The sequence below is a fragment of the Microtus pennsylvanicus genome, chromosome 17 (assembly GCF_037038515.1).
Source record: "Microtus pennsylvanicus isolate mMicPen1 chromosome 17, mMicPen1.hap1, whole genome shotgun sequence".
In the NCBI taxonomy this organism is placed as follows: Eukaryota; Metazoa; Chordata; class Mammalia; order Rodentia; family Cricetidae; genus Microtus; species Microtus pennsylvanicus.
The window spans coordinates 13,522,615-13,538,435 of NC_134595.1; the positions used below are offsets into that span (position 1 = coordinate 13,522,615).

Consider the following 15,821-nt stretch of genomic DNA (forward strand, 5'->3'; position numbering starts at 1 on the left):
AAGAGAGGCAGAAGCGAAGCTGCCTCTCCAAGAGCAAGATGGAAAAGAGAACAAGCTCAGGCATGAAGCTGAAAATCAGCCTGCATCAGCAGATGGGGAGGGGAGTGGGTGTGGCTTGTCTCTTAAAGGGACCAAAACCATAACAGACACAAAGCAGCTTCTTTATTAAACAATGTTAACAAAATACATTCACAGAATACAGAGGGGAATCCCAAATCACTGTGTAGCTGATTATAAGAGTTTTGGCTAAAGATCTTACCAAATACTTTATAATAAGAAGTCCTCAGTATCTTTTCCAGGTACTCAATATCTACTATAATATACAAAGATTTTAACAGATTGTTGCATACAAAAAGTTTTGCTCTTATATAAAGTACATAATTTGATCACACTGAAAATTTATAGGATTATTCTGCAATATGAATTTTCTTATGATTTAGATTATTGATACATGCAAATGCTTTACCACACTGATTACATTCATAGAGTTTATGTCCAGTGTGTGATCTTTCATGCATTTAGAGTACTGTGAAGTGAAAAGGCTTTACCACACTCATTACATTCATAGGGTTTCTCTCCAGAAAGTGTTAGTTCATGTCTTTGAAGATGACTGTGATAAACAAAGAATTAACACACTAATTACAGTCATAATGTTTCTCTATGGTATGGCTTTCTTTTATGTTTTCGGAGACTACCTTGACATGTAAAGGCTGATTACATTCAACACTGATTACATTCAAAGGGTTTCTCTCCAGTATGGGTTTTTTTTTATGTCTTTGGGGACTACTGTGATGAGCAAAGGCTCTACCACTCTGGTTACATTCATAGGGCTTCACTCCAGTATGGCTTCATTTATGCCTTTGATGATCTGTGGCATGCAAAGGCTTTACCACAGTGATTACATTTATATGGTTACTCTCCAGTATGGCTTCTTTTATGTCTTCGTAGATTACTGTGACGTGCAAAGGCTTTACCACAGTGATTACATTCATAGGGTTTCTCTCCAGTATGGCTCCTTTCATGACTTTGTAGATAACTGTGGCATGCAAAGGCTTTACCACAGTGATTACATTCATAGGGTTTCTCTCCAGTATGGGTTCTTTCATGAATTTGTAGATAACTGTGGCGTGCAAAGGCTTTACCACACTGATTACATTCATAGGGTTTCTCTCCAGTATGGCTCCTTTCATGACTTTGTAGATAACTGTGGCGTGCAAAGGCTTTACCACACTGATTGCATTCATAGGGTTTCTCTCCAGTATGGCTTCTTTCATGCATTTGTAGATGACTATATTGTGCAAAGGCTTTACCACAGTGATTACATTCATAGGGTTTCTGTCCAGTATGGGTTCTTTCATGAACTTGTAGATAACTGTGGCATGCAAAGGCTTTACCACAGTGATTGCATTCATAGGGTTTCTCTCCAGTATGTGTTCTTTCATGAACTTGTAGACGACTGTGTTTTGCAAAGGCTTTACCACACTGATTACATTCATATGGTTTCTTTCCAGTATGGCTTCTTTTATGAGTTAGGAGATTACTGTGACGAGCAAAGGCTTTAGCACAGTGATTACATTCATAGGGTTTCTCTCCAGTATGGGTTCTTTCATGAATTTTTAGATGAGTGTGATGAGCAAAGGCTTTACCACAATGATTACATTCATAGGGTTTCTTTCCAGTATGGCTTCTTTCATGAATTTTTAAATGAGTGTGATGAGCAAATGCTCTACCACACTGATTACATTCATGTCGTTTCTCTCCAGTGTATGTTCTTTTATGCATTTGAAGTGGATTGTGTTGTGAAAAGGCTTTACCACACTCATTTTCTTCATAGGGTTTCAATCTAGTATGTGTTTTCTCATGCCTGTGAAGATGACTGTCACATGTGAAGGCTTTAACACATTCAGTATATCCAGAAGTTTTCTCTCTACTTTGACTTCTTTCATGCCTACAATGATAATGGTACATGTGAAAGCATTACTACATTTAATACATTGTTTAATTTTTTTATCTGTATAAATTAATTTTACAATTTAGTCCTATTTTAAAGAGGAATTATATGTTAAGGTTTTATCACCATGTTAACAGTCTTGTTTTTCCCCTTCATTAAAGCTTGCTTTTCATCTTTAAAGAAAACTGATAACAGCCTTTATTACATGGTTCACATTTACAGAATCTTTTTTTTCCTGTATGAGAATTATCATGTATTTGAAGAGAACTGAAAAACTCAGAGCTTCCCCACTCTTATTGTATTAATAAAGATTTCAATACTGTGTGTGATACTATATTTTCTAATGAACTAGGACAAACAGAAGTATTTACACAGTCCTAGTACTCATGGTACTTTTCTGAAATGTGAGCTTATCGATAGATTAACAATAAGAGTAGAAAATCAATTACTTGTATGCTTGTACTCAAATTCAACAAGTATACTCAGCATGGTGTAGGCTACATTTCTTCTGTCTATTCGGAGAGAAAGAGAGGTATGTTATACCTTTTCCGATCCCTATGCTTACGTGGTTTGTGTCCAGAGTAACATATGATATACCTACTCAAGGTAGAATAACAAATATAAGGTTTTCACATTAACTTCACAGTTTGACTTTATGTCCTCATAGACTTGTGGTATCTGGATTAAGGTCTCTCCACAACAGCTACCCATTGATTTGCGACTCTAACTGCCCCCTCATTAAACTTAACAAGTATATGGGTTAAACTACTCTCTCTATGGACTATTAGTGTAATAGAGAGTTTTGCAGATATACTTATCACATTTTCAACATGTATATCTTTTATAATATGAATAATATGAAATAAATGGATTGGCAATTTTTCAGTATAGCTCTCATTGTACTATGAATCAAATGGTAACATAGGTTAAGACATTGTTTCCTTGACTTCTTTAGTAAAAGAATGACTTGCCCAGTAATCTTGTCTACTTCCAATATGCAGGGGGATAATTATATGTTTTCATTTGGTTTCACCTACTTATGTAGTTTCACTGGGATTATGAATTATAGGCTCAATGTCCTTTATTTAAGGCTAGAAATTAATTATGAGTGAGGACATCCCATGTTCATCTTTTTGGGAAATAGGGGGTGGTGTGGGATGGGGGAAAGGGAGATGGGATAGAAAAGTTAGAAGGGGAGGATGGGGAGAGCTTGGGGGAATGGGATGGTTGGGATAAAGGAAGGGTGAATATCGGAGCAGGGAATCTTAATTCCGGGAGCCATTTTAGGGTTGGCAAGAGTCTTGACCCTAGAGGGGTTCCTAGGGGTCCAGAGAGAAGTCCTCAGCTTGGTCCTTGGGCAGCTGAGGAGAGAAAGCCTGAAATGGCCTGATCCTACAGCCATACTAATGAATATCTTCTATATCACCATAGAACTTTCATCTGGTAATGGATGGAGATAGAGATAGAGACCCACATTAGAGCACTGGACTGAGCTCCCAAGATCCAAATGAGGAGCAGAAGGAGGGAGAACATGAGCAAGGAAGTCAGGACCACGAAGGGTGCACCTACCCACTGAGATGGTGGGGCTGATATAACGGGAGCTCTCCAAGGCCAGCTGGATTGGGACTGAAAAAGCATGAGATAAAACCGGACTCTCCGAACATGATGGACAATGAGGGCTGCTGAGAAGCCAAGGACAATGGTACTGGGTTTTGATCCTACCGCATGTACTGATTTTGTGGGAGCCTAGCCTGTTTGGATGCTCACCTTCCTAGACCTAAATGGAGGGGGAAGGACATTGAAATTCCCACAGGGAAGGGAACACTGACTGCTCTTCAGATTGAAGAGTTAGGGGGAGGGGAGTGGGAGGAGGGCAGTGAGAGGAGGGGAGTGAAAGGAGGGGGAGGGAAAAGGGACACAGGGAGGACGTGGAAATTTTTTAGTAAAAAAAAAAGAATGACTTGCAAGTGCAGTTCACCTATCTGAAATCAAGGTATACGATTTTGTAAGTATTTAATAATCATTGAGGCACTTTATTATTTACACTGTTGCTTTACTTTATAACATATAGGATACATTACAAATTCTTCAGAGATACATTTGTATCAGGTTATACATGAAAATTACCTTTCATGTCTTCTAGAACTTTGACAATGTTCTTCAATATTATGATCTTTCCAACTGTATCCTAAAAATATAGTGCCAGAAAAAATGTATGTTATATTAAAAATTGTAAAAAAGTTTAGTTTGCATTTGAAGCAAACCTTACAACCATGCCTGATTTATTTACCCCATTCTTTTATCTCAATAATATTACAAAAGAATGTCACTAACCAATGAATAGTTGTCTCCTTATTTGAAACATGAAAGATAATTAAGTCTTACCTATACTAGTGAGGTTCCTGTAGATCTCCCCCATCACATCTTTGTAGAGATTCTTCTGGGAAGGATCCAGCAAAGCCCATTCTTCCAAAGTGAAGTTGATATGCACGTCATCATAGGTCACTGCATTCTAAAATATCCCATACATGTGTACAACAGAAAGCATGAGTTTGACAACACTTTTAATATATACTTCGTTGACAGTATAGTCATTTAATTCTGGTGCTCTCCATACTTATTCCATGACATAGACATCATAATTTAATCAATGAGTCACTTTAGAAGCAAACTGAATAGGAGGTTCACCTCTGTCATATCTAAATCCTTTGAATGGCTCACCTTGCAAGAGAAATGGCTACTAACCAAAAATAAAAGATATGTAAACAGATCAACAGTACAGAGTTAAGATAATAGAAATTGTACGAATGGTTATGTCCTAACTACAAAAAAGAAAAGATGAAAAAAGCTGGATGCGTTGAATCATGCCTCTTATCCTTGCACTCAGAAGGTAGAGGCATGTATTTCTCTATCTGCATCTGAGTTGAATATAAGCCTAGTCCATGCCATCACTTCTAGGAAATTTAGAAATACATATTAAATACCTGTTTCACATAAAAAATGATAAAACAAACATTAAAGATAGAAATAACTCATAGATTTTTGCTGAAGTTTCAACAAAGCGTTATGCATTTACTTCAACTCTTTATTCATCAACCAGAAACATGAAGTGCCCCAATTTAAACTGCAACATAAATAAGCTTTTACTAAAAGGCCCGGTATGTATAAAAAGTTACAAATGGACAAATGAAAACAATAGCAATTAATATGCTGATGACAAATAATCAACACAGAGCAGGAAAGATGGTTCAACAGTACAGAGTCCTCCTGGTCTTGCATATAGGTGGGCTCATGGGGGATCATAACTGTCCATTATTCCAAGTTCAGGGTTTCTAGTACCATGTTTTGATCAATATAAGAACCAGGTACTCACATGGTGCATATCCATGCATACAGGTTAAACACTCTTTTTAAAATAAAAATTCAAGACAAACAAACACAGGCAGGAAAAAGGATATGCACCTGCAATCCAATGACTAAGAAGGCACAGGCAGTATTAATGTCATGAATACATGCCATCCTGAGAAACATAATGATACACACTCTGTAAAATTTTAAAATTCAAGACATGGGTGAAAAAAAAAAGACATGGGTGAAACTCAGTACAACAGCATATGCTTGATAGGAACAAAACCATCATACAACAATATAAAAACAAAAAAGCCAGGAATGCTGGCCCACCTTTAATCACAGCACTTGGAAGTCAGAGCCAGAGGATCTCTGAGTTTGGAGCCATCATGGTATATATAGAGAGCTATTTTCAAGATAGCTAGGGATACATAGAGAAACCTTGTCTTCAAAAATAAACAAACAAAACTGAAAAGAGTACGCTACCAAACCACCTTAGCACTAGACAGCAGTTAATTCTACCGAATCTTATGTGATTTAGTGATAGAGTTCATAATGGTGGGGAAGTTATGACAGCAAAAGAAAAAAACTGACTGTTTAGTTTCAACCACAACACAATAGGCACAAAGAACAGGAAATAGGTTGAGGCTATAGAAACTCATATTGTGGGATTCCCCTCTGTATGCTGTGATTATCACTGGTTAATAAAGGAAATACTTTTGGCCTGTAGCAGAGCTATAGGATCTTAGAGATCTTAGAGAGCTTGGAAAGGAATTCTAGACACTAAAAAATGAAGCTTAGCTGCATTTATTTCCCCAGATGGGCTTTGCTTACTGATGACATGCTGTGGCTCTTTAAGAGAGGTTTTCCTGATTTAGAGGTAGAAATCAAAACAAAATCAATAATAAAAAAGCTGCGCCATTTTGAAATGCCAGCATTCTGGGCCATATTGCCAGCACAAACTCTTACTCTTTCTGGAAGACAAGTTATGGGGTCTAACTAACCAAGGAGTCCAACAATTACCACAATAACTCAGACATCTAGAGACCCTTCATCAACACAAACCAAAGAAGGGAAACACACAAACTCTACGACTAAAAAAAAAATGACCGGAGTTAACAACCACTGGTCATTAATATCACTTAATGTCAATGGACTCAACTCACCTATAAAAAGGCACAGACTAAGAGATTGGTTAAGAAAACGGGATCCAACATTCTGCTGTTTACAAGAAACACACCTCAACCACAAAGACAGGCACCTACTCAGAGTAAAGGGTTGGGAAAAGGCCTATCAAGCAAATGGACCTAAGAAACAAGCAGGTGTGGCCATACTAATCTCTAACAAAGTTGACTTCAAACTTAAATCAATCAGAAGAGATGGAGAGGGGCATTTTATATTCATAACAGGAACAGTTCATCAGGAGGAAGTCTCAATCCTGAACATCTATGCCCCTAACATAAAAGCACCCACGTACATAAAAGAAACATTGCTAAAATTCAAGGCAGCCATCAAACCGCACACACTAATAGTAGGAGACTTCAACACTCCTCTCTCATGAATGGACAGGTCAATCAGCGAGAAACCTAACAGAGAAATAAGAGAATTAATGGAGGTAATGAAGCAAATGGACTTAACAGACATCTATAGAACATTCCACCCAAATAGGAAAGAATATACCTCCTTCTCTGCAGCAGAGGAAATTAAGAGAATCATTAGATCTTACTACAAAAGCCTGTATGCCACTAAACTGGAAAATGTAAAAGAAATGGACACTTTTTTAGATAAATACCATTTACCAAAATTAAACGAGGACCAGGTGAACAACATAACAGACCTGTCAGTCGCGAAGACTTAGAAGCTGTAATCAAAAACCTCCCTACCAAAAAAAGCCCTGGGCCAGATGGTTTCAATGTGGAATTCTACCAGAACTTCCAAGAAGACCTAATACCTATACTCCTCAACGTATTCCACAATATAGAACAGAAGGGTCATTACCAAATTCCTTTTATGAAGCTACAGTTACTGTGATACCAAAACCACACAAAGACTCAACCAGGAAAGAGAATTACAGGCCGATCTCACTCATGAATATCGATGCAAAAATCCTCAACAAAATACTGGCAAACCGAATCCAAGAACACATCCGAAAAATTATCCATTATGATCAAGTAGGCTTCATTCCTGAGATGCAGGGCTGGTTCAACATACAAAAATCTATCAGTGTAATCCAGCATATAAATAAACTGAAAGAAAAAAAACCATATGATCATTTCATTAGATGCTAAAAAAGTATTTGACAAAATTCAATATCCATTTATGTTAAAAGTCTTGGAGAGATTAGGGATACAAGGGTCATACCTAAATATAATAAAAGCTATATACAGCAAGCCGACAGCTAACGTCAAATTAAACAGAGAGAAACTCAAAGCCATCCCGCTTAACTCAGGAACACGACAAGGCTGTCCACTTTCGCCATACCTCTTCAATATAGTGCTGGAAGTTCTAGCAATAGCAATAAGACAACATAATGGGATCAAGGGGATTCGAATTGGAAAGGAAGAAGTTAAACTTTCGTTATTCGCAGATGATATGATAGTGTACATAAGCGACCCCCAAAACTCCACCAAAGAACTTTTACAGCTGATAAACAGCTTTAGTAATGTGGCAGGATACAAGATCAACTCCAAAAAATCAGTCGCCCTCTTATACACAAAGGATAAGGAAGCAGAGAGGGAAATCAGAGAAGCTTCTGCATTCATGATAGCCACAAACAGCATAAAATATCTTGGGGTAAATCTAACCAAGGAAGTGAAAGATCTATTTGACAAGAACTTTAAGGCATTGAAGAAAGAAATTGAAGAGGAGACCAAAAAATGGATGGACATCTCTTGCTCTTGGATTGGGAGGATCAACATAGTAAAAATGGCAATTCTACCAAAGGCAATTTATAGATTCAATGCAATCCCCATCAAGATCCCATCAAAATTCTTCACAGATCTGGAGAGGACAATAATCAACTTTATATGGAAAAACAAAAAACCCAGGATAGCCAAAACAATCCTATACAATAAAGGATCTTCTGGAGGCATTACCATCCCTGACTTCAAACTCTATTGCAGAGCTACAGTAATGAAAACAGGGTGGTACTGGCATAAAAACAGAGAAGTCGACCAATGGAATCGTATAGAAGACCCGGATTTTATCCCACAAACCTATGAACACCTCATTTTCGATAAAGAAGCTAAAAGTATACAATGGAAGAAAGAAAGCATCTTCAACAAATGGTGCTGGCACAACTGGATGTCAACCTGTAGAAGAATGAAAATCGACCCATATCTATCACCGTGCACAAAACTCAAGTCCAAATGGATTAAATACCTCAATATCAGCCCGAAAACACTGAACCTGATAGAAGAGAAAGTGGGAAATACCCTACAACAGATGGGCACAGGTGATCGCTTCTTAGGTATAACCCCAGAAGCACAGACATTAAGGGCAACATTGAATAAATGGGACCTACTAAAACTGAGAAGCTTCTGTAAAGCAAAGGACACTGTCACTAAGACACAAAGGCAACCTACTGACTGGGAGAAGATCTTCACCAACCCCACAACAGACAAAGGTCTGATCTCCAAAATATATAGAGAACTCAAGAAACTAGACTTTAAAAGGCTAATTAACCCAATTAAAAAATGGGGCACTGAACTGAACAGAGAATTCTCAAAAGAAGAAGTTCAAATGGCCAAAAGACACTTAAGGTCCTGCTCAATTTCCTTAGCAATCAGGGAAATGCAAATCAAAACAACTTTGAGATATCATCTTACACCTGTCAGAATGGCTAAAATAAAAAACTCCAATGATAGCCTTTGCTGGAGAGGCTGTGGAGGAAGGGGTACCCTCATCCGTTGCTGGTGGGAATGCAATCTTGTGCAACCACTGTGGAAGTCAGTGTTTCAGTTTCTCAGGAAATTCGGGATCAACCTACCCCTGGACCCAGCAATACCAGTCTTGGGAATTTACCCAAGAGATGCTCTATCACATGTCAAAAGCATTTGTTCAACTATGTTCATAGCAGTATTATTTGTGATAGCCGGAACCTGGAAACAACCTAGATGCCCTTCAATGGAAGAATGGATGAAGAAAGTATGGAATATATACACACTAGAGTACTATGCTGCGGTAAAAAACAATGACTTCTCGAATTTTGCATGCAAATGGATGGAAATAGAAAACACTATCCTGAGTGAGTTATCCCAGACACAAAAAGATGAACATGGGATGTACTCACTCATAATTGGTTTCTAGCCATAAATTGGGGTCACGGAGTCTACAATAGGTGAACCTAAAGAAGCTGAGTAAGAAGGTGAACCCAAGGAAAAACATATAGTTATCCGCTTGGATAAGGGAAGTAGACAAAATTGCCGGGGATAAAAGTGGGATCTTAGGGGTGGGGTGGGATGGGGGTAAGGGGAGATGGGGAGAGAAAAGGTAGAAGGGAAGGAGGGGGGGACATGGGGAAACAGGAGGATCGGGATAAAGGAAGGTTGGATAGGGGAGCACGGAACCACAATTCTTAGTTAAGGGACCCACTTTAGGGTGGGCAGGAGAATTGACATTAGAGGGGCTCCCAGGTGCCCAAGCTGAGGTCCCCAGTTAGTTCCTTGGGCAGCTGAGGATAGGGAACCTGAAATGACCCTATCCTAGAGCAATACTGATGAATATCTTGCATATCATCCTAGAACTTTCATCTGGCGACGGATGGAGATAGAGACAGAGACCCACACTGGAGCACTGGACTGAGCTCCCAGGGTCCCAATGAGGAGCAGAAGGAGGGAGAACATGAGCAAAGAAGTCGGGACCACTAGGGGTGCACCCACCCACTGAGACAGTGGAGCTGATCTACTGGGAGCTCACCAAGGCCAGCTGGACTGCTACCAAAAAAGCATGGAATAAAACTGGACTCTCTGAACATGGCGAACAATGAGGGCTGATGAGACACCAAAGACAATGGCACGTGGTTTTGATCCTACGCAATCTGCTGGTTTGGTGGGAGCCTAGCCAGTTTGGATGTTCACCTTCCTAGATATGGACGGAGGGGGGAGAACCTAGGACTTACCACAGGACAGGGAACCCTGACTGCTCTTTGGACTGGAGAGGGAGGGGGAGAGGAGTGGGGGGAAGTACTTAAAGAAGGAGATACTGGAGGTCACTCATTAGCTGGTCTATTCTTCCTTCTCACAGACCAGTCAAGGCCCGGTCCTGAAGGAGTTGCAGGACTGTCTATCCAGCACTGGGTGACAGAGGCAGCATTAGGTGTTTAAAGGAATTTTCAGTTACATAGCATGAGGCAACAGGATTATAAGCTCATAGTCTCCCACACCAGTATGGCAGAGCCTCCCCTTCCCCCAGGGAATCCACACTCAACAAAGCTCAGGGGCCAAGGGCCACTACCCAGGTCACCAGACTAATTAACAGACCGTGTCTCACTTATGGTCCACTCCTTTCCAAGCAGCTCTGACAGCTCAGCCAACCTGTTCTTCTTGGTCTGGGGACAGTGGTTCCTAAATTCACCATGGCCTGGTTTTGTGGTCCTCCTTACATCTCCCTTCAGCAAAACAAGAGAATCCTGGAAAGAACCTGTAAGCTACCTCCTACTGATGCTCCTGATTGCCAAGTAGAGTCCTTCATTAGCTAGAACCACCCAGCTGGGCTTCAAGACACTAGAAGTTACCATACTGTGTGAACAGAAATCAAATGTCTCAGAGAGCAAAAACCCTCCAGGTTTGGCCTTCCACACTAGGGTGAGACAAGACCCTAATCTTGGAAATTTGTAGTTTAGTACAATCCCTCATTCCCCCAGAGCACTGTCTGTTCCTCCTCCAAGGCACAGGGTCCTACGTGTACACATTCCATTACGCAATCAACGTCAACAGTAGCCAACCCTTTACTTCATAGCTGTGAGGTCATGCAACCAAACACAGGACACATTCAAACAAGAACTGTTAAACAAAAAGAGGCCATGGATTAGAACATGATAAAGGTTCCATGGAAACAGTTGGAAGCAAGAGAGAGATAGTGAAAATAATGTAATTATGATATCAAAAAATATGGTTAAAAAGTTGAAACAAGCTTTATGGTCATGTGCTCCAGAGACTAGGGATCTGTATTAGAGCACACCAAGTACATCTCACATCATTTTTCTCAGGGTATAGTCATGTTAGGCAGGACCACACCATTTTATCCAGTTCTTCTAGTTTGCTTGAACTAATGTTGAAAGACCCCCGGTGAGGGGAGACTCTCACTCAAGTCTCGGGATAACAGGACCCCCACCAAAACTCAAGCGAGACCATCCTTGCTGCAATCAATCACACAAGGCTTTAATCCATGACATGAGATGAAACGAGAACCTGTGCACCTGGGCCAAGACTCATAACCCAAGCAGAGAAAGAGTTCGACCCCGAGTGACCGCCAGAAGTGATTTTTAAGGGAAGAAACCACAGCCCAGTTAACTGGAATTGGCAGGGAGTGTCACAGAAAATTCCGAAAACACCAGTGAAGAACACAAAGGTGCAACTCCCTGCCTCCCAGGACCACTCCCTAGGTCATAATCAGCTAGTTCTTAAAACACAGCACAATGGGGGAAACTCCCTGTTTCTCAAGATTATTCTCAAGATTACAGCCCAACTTTAACTTCAGCTAGTTCCTGAAACACAGTCACCAAACTGGCTAATGCTAGATTCCTGATTATTCTCTTCCTGGTTAGATTTTTGGCTAATTTTTTTCTGCTTGGGGGAGTGGGGTAGGACACATGGATTTATCCAGGGCTTTCTTTGGGGATACCTGGAGTTATCCAGGTCTTTCACTGTAATCGGAATTTATACCGATTCTTGAAGGCATGGTCTGTGGGGTGTCACTACTCATTGCTAATGTCCACTAATGTCACAGCAGAAAAGCTTTCACCCTCTTTATTGCCCATCCTTTTCTTTTGTGACTATGCTTGCTTTACAGTTGGTCAGTGAACTAAATTCTTACACAGGTCCTACTTCAGTTATAAATTCACAATAAAATATGGAGAAGTTGGAGGATACTCTTTCACTAATCTATTTCTCCTTCCCACAGACCAGTCAAGCTCCAGCTTAAAAGGAGTTGCAGGATTGTCTTTCCAGCACTGGGTAGCAAAAGCAGGATTAGGTGTTCAAAGCAATTTTCAGTTACATAGTGTGAGGGAAGCCTGAGCTACAGGAGATATTAATATAAACCAGCTGTTCTCAGTCTTCCTAATGTTGTGATCCTTTAAAACAGTTTAGCATTGGAGTGTTACTTATACAGGAAATACTGTTTATAAGCTCCACAGAATTAACTCCTGAGGGATCCTAAACCTAAATAGTAAATGTTCAAGGTGCAGAACTTCCGGGACAGAAGTTCTTTGTGACTTTGGCAAATCTATGTTTCATTGCGACAATACAAGCACTAAGGGAGCCCGCATTTCACAGGGAAGTCAGCAGCAATGGTATTTCAAAGCACAGTCCCATTCCCAAATCTCTAACAGGCGCAGTAAGGATAGTGAAGTTACTCAGAGGCTGACAGCCACTCGGAAATTTCAAAGAACATGCAGAATCACGTGGAATCGCGCAGACCCTGCTGGGGCATGCAGGACCAGCAGGACCAGGCAGAAACAGGATGAACTCTACATCTGGTCAATGGCTCCCACATGGCTGGAGGAGGATACAGCACACTGTCTCCAAGGCTCAACTAGCTGCCTCTCCCGGTCTGAGAATAGCCCCAAGCTCACCACATCATGGTTTTCCAACGTGCCCATGCTCCTTGCTCAGCTTCCTGCACTCACAGCAGAGCACACAAAACCACTGAGGTGGACTTGTCCTCAAAGTCCAGCTTGAAAATGGCTGAGGCTGCCGCAGCCTAGGCTGCCTCCACGTTGGCCCCCTCTGCCTATGCCTCCTCAGGAAGAATCTTGCAAAACTTCTGACTTGCAGGACACCTCGTGGGCCTGATTGGCTAGTGAGGCCTGAGTGACAAGAGCACCTCCCATAGAGTCCTACTCTACTTAAAGACAAGGCTCAGCAGGGTGGTAACAGCAGAGGTGCAGGCCTCTAATTCCAGCACGTGGGGGGCAGAGTTGGTGAATCTCTTTCATTTCGAGACCAGCCTGGTCTACAAGAGCTATTTACAGGAAAGCTGGGAAGCTACAGAGAAATCCTATCTTGCAAGACAATAGATAGATGATAGATAGATAGATAGATAGATAGATAGATAGATAGATATATCTACAAGAGCTGGCTAGTTTCAGGACATGTTAGAAAGGTGCAGAGAAACCCTGTCTCTAAAAACTAAAAGTAAAAAAAAAAAATAAAAAATTAAAGAGAGAAAGAAAAAAAGAAAGAAATCTACAAATGCTAGTTCCAGGAAAAACTCCAAAGCTACAGAGAAATCCTGTCTTGAAAAAAAATTAATAAATAAACTAATTAAATAAAAATTTAAAAAATAAAAATTAAAGACACAGCTCCAGTGTGTCTCTGTCTCTATCTCCATCCATCACCAGATGAAGGTTCTATGGTGGTATGCAAGATATTTGTCATTATTGCTATAGGATAGGATCATTTCAGGTTGCCTATCCTCAGCTGCCCAAGGGACTAACTGGGGACATCACCATGGGCTCCTGGGAGCCACTCTAGGGTCAAGTCTCTTGCCAACCCTAAAGTGGCTCCCTTAACTAAGAATTGTGGTTCCGTGCTCCCCTGTCCAAACTTCCTTTATCCCAATCCTCCAGTTTCCCCTAGTTCCCCCCCCCTTCCTTCCCTTCTAACTTTTTTCTCCCCGTCTCCCCTTACCCCCATCCCACACCACCCCCAAGATCCCAATTTTCTCCCCGGCAATTTTGTCTACTTCCCATAGCCAAGAGGATAACGATATGTTTTTCCTTGGGTTCACCTTCTTATTTAGTTTCTTTAGGTTCACCAATTGTAGTCTGAGCTCCCAAGGTCCCAATGATGAGCAGAAGGAGGGAGAAGATGAGCAAGGAAGTCAGGACCAGGAAGGGCGCACCCACCCACTGAGAAGAGGGGGCTGATCTAGTGGGAGCTCACCAAGGCCAGCTGGACTGTGACTGAAAAAGCGTGGGATAAAACCGGACTCTCTGAACAGGGCGAACAATGAGGGCTGACGAGAAGCCAAGGACAATGGCACTGGGTTTTGACCCTTCTTCATGTTCTGGCTTTGTGGGAGCCTAGCCAGTTTGGTTGTTCACCTTCCTAGACATGGACAGAGCGGGGAAGACCTTGGACTTTCCACAGGGCAGGGAACCCTGACTGCTCTATGGACTGGAGAGAGAGGAGGAGAGCAGTTTGGGGGAGGGGGAGAAAGGTGGGAGGAGGGGGAGGGAAAAAGGAGGCTGGGAGGAGGCAGATACTTTGTTTTCCTTTTCTCAATAAAAAAAAAAAGACACAGCTCAATGGTTCCTGACCCTGCCTTTCATCCCAAAGACCTTTTCTAGTTCAGCAGAGATGCATTTCCATAGCATGTGTCCATGGCCCCAATAGCAGACCCTGCTATCTTCCTGCTTTCCACAGGCACTTCCCATATTTCTCCTTGACACAATGTGGTTATCTAGCTTATGCGGGCCACAATATACTATGACCCTGTCCCACAGGTGGAAGGATGTCCAGAATATTAACAGCTAAATGGAGATGTAAAGATACAAAAGGAGATATTTGTTATTGTGAGACCCTCACAATGTGGGGACCAGTCATGAAAGCTAAGTCTGGGCAGGTTATCCAAAGGAAGTTCTTTACTTCCAACCATTATCACCTGGGACTCTGGTCATCAGTGCATTTAAATGGAGTCTGGAGTCTGAATAATTTACTTTGAGACAATGCCTAGCAGGCCTAGATTGCCCAAGGCCTACCCAAGAGCAGACCATTTAAAGGAAATTCCTAGCATTCCACAAACTGTAGATAGAAACACTTACCAGCAGGAACCAGGACACCCCTAGACAAAGGTCAGCCAATCAGGGGTCCTGAACCTCAGAGATTCTTCAGGATACTTTGAGAGATAAGCCAAGGCCACTCACTCCCCATCCCCCAGAGGCAGCTCTTCCTTCCTGTTTGCAGGCTTTCTCTCTCTCTCTCTCTCTTTCTCTCTCTCTCTCTCTCTCTCTCTTTCTCTCTCTCTCTCTCTCTTTCTCTCTCTTTCTCTCTCTTTCTCTCTCTCTCTCTCCCTCTCTCTCTCTTTTTGGGTTTTTCGAGACTGGGTTTCTCTGTTGTTTTGGAGCCTGTCCTGGAACTAGCTCTTGTAGAACAGGCTGTCCTTGAACTCACAGAGATCCTCCTGCCTCTGCCTCCCCAGTGCTGGGATTAAAGGTGTGCACCACCACCCCCTGGCTTTAGTCTCTCTTTTTTTCCATCTCCCTCTCCCTACTTCTCCCCTTCCCCTGCTTCTATCTCCCCCTTATCTCTTTCTGCTCTTCTCCCCCTTTCCCTTCCCCCTCATAATCCACCTAGTA

At 41.4% G+C, this 15,821-nt stretch overlaps 1 pseudogene; it reads right to left on the reverse strand.

Moving 5' to 3' along the window:
• Positions 1 to 407: 407 nt before the first annotated feature.
• LOC142837155 (uncharacterized) lies at positions 408 to 4,458 on the reverse strand (annotated as a pseudogene).
• Positions 4,459 to 15,821: the final 11,363 nt, after the last annotated feature.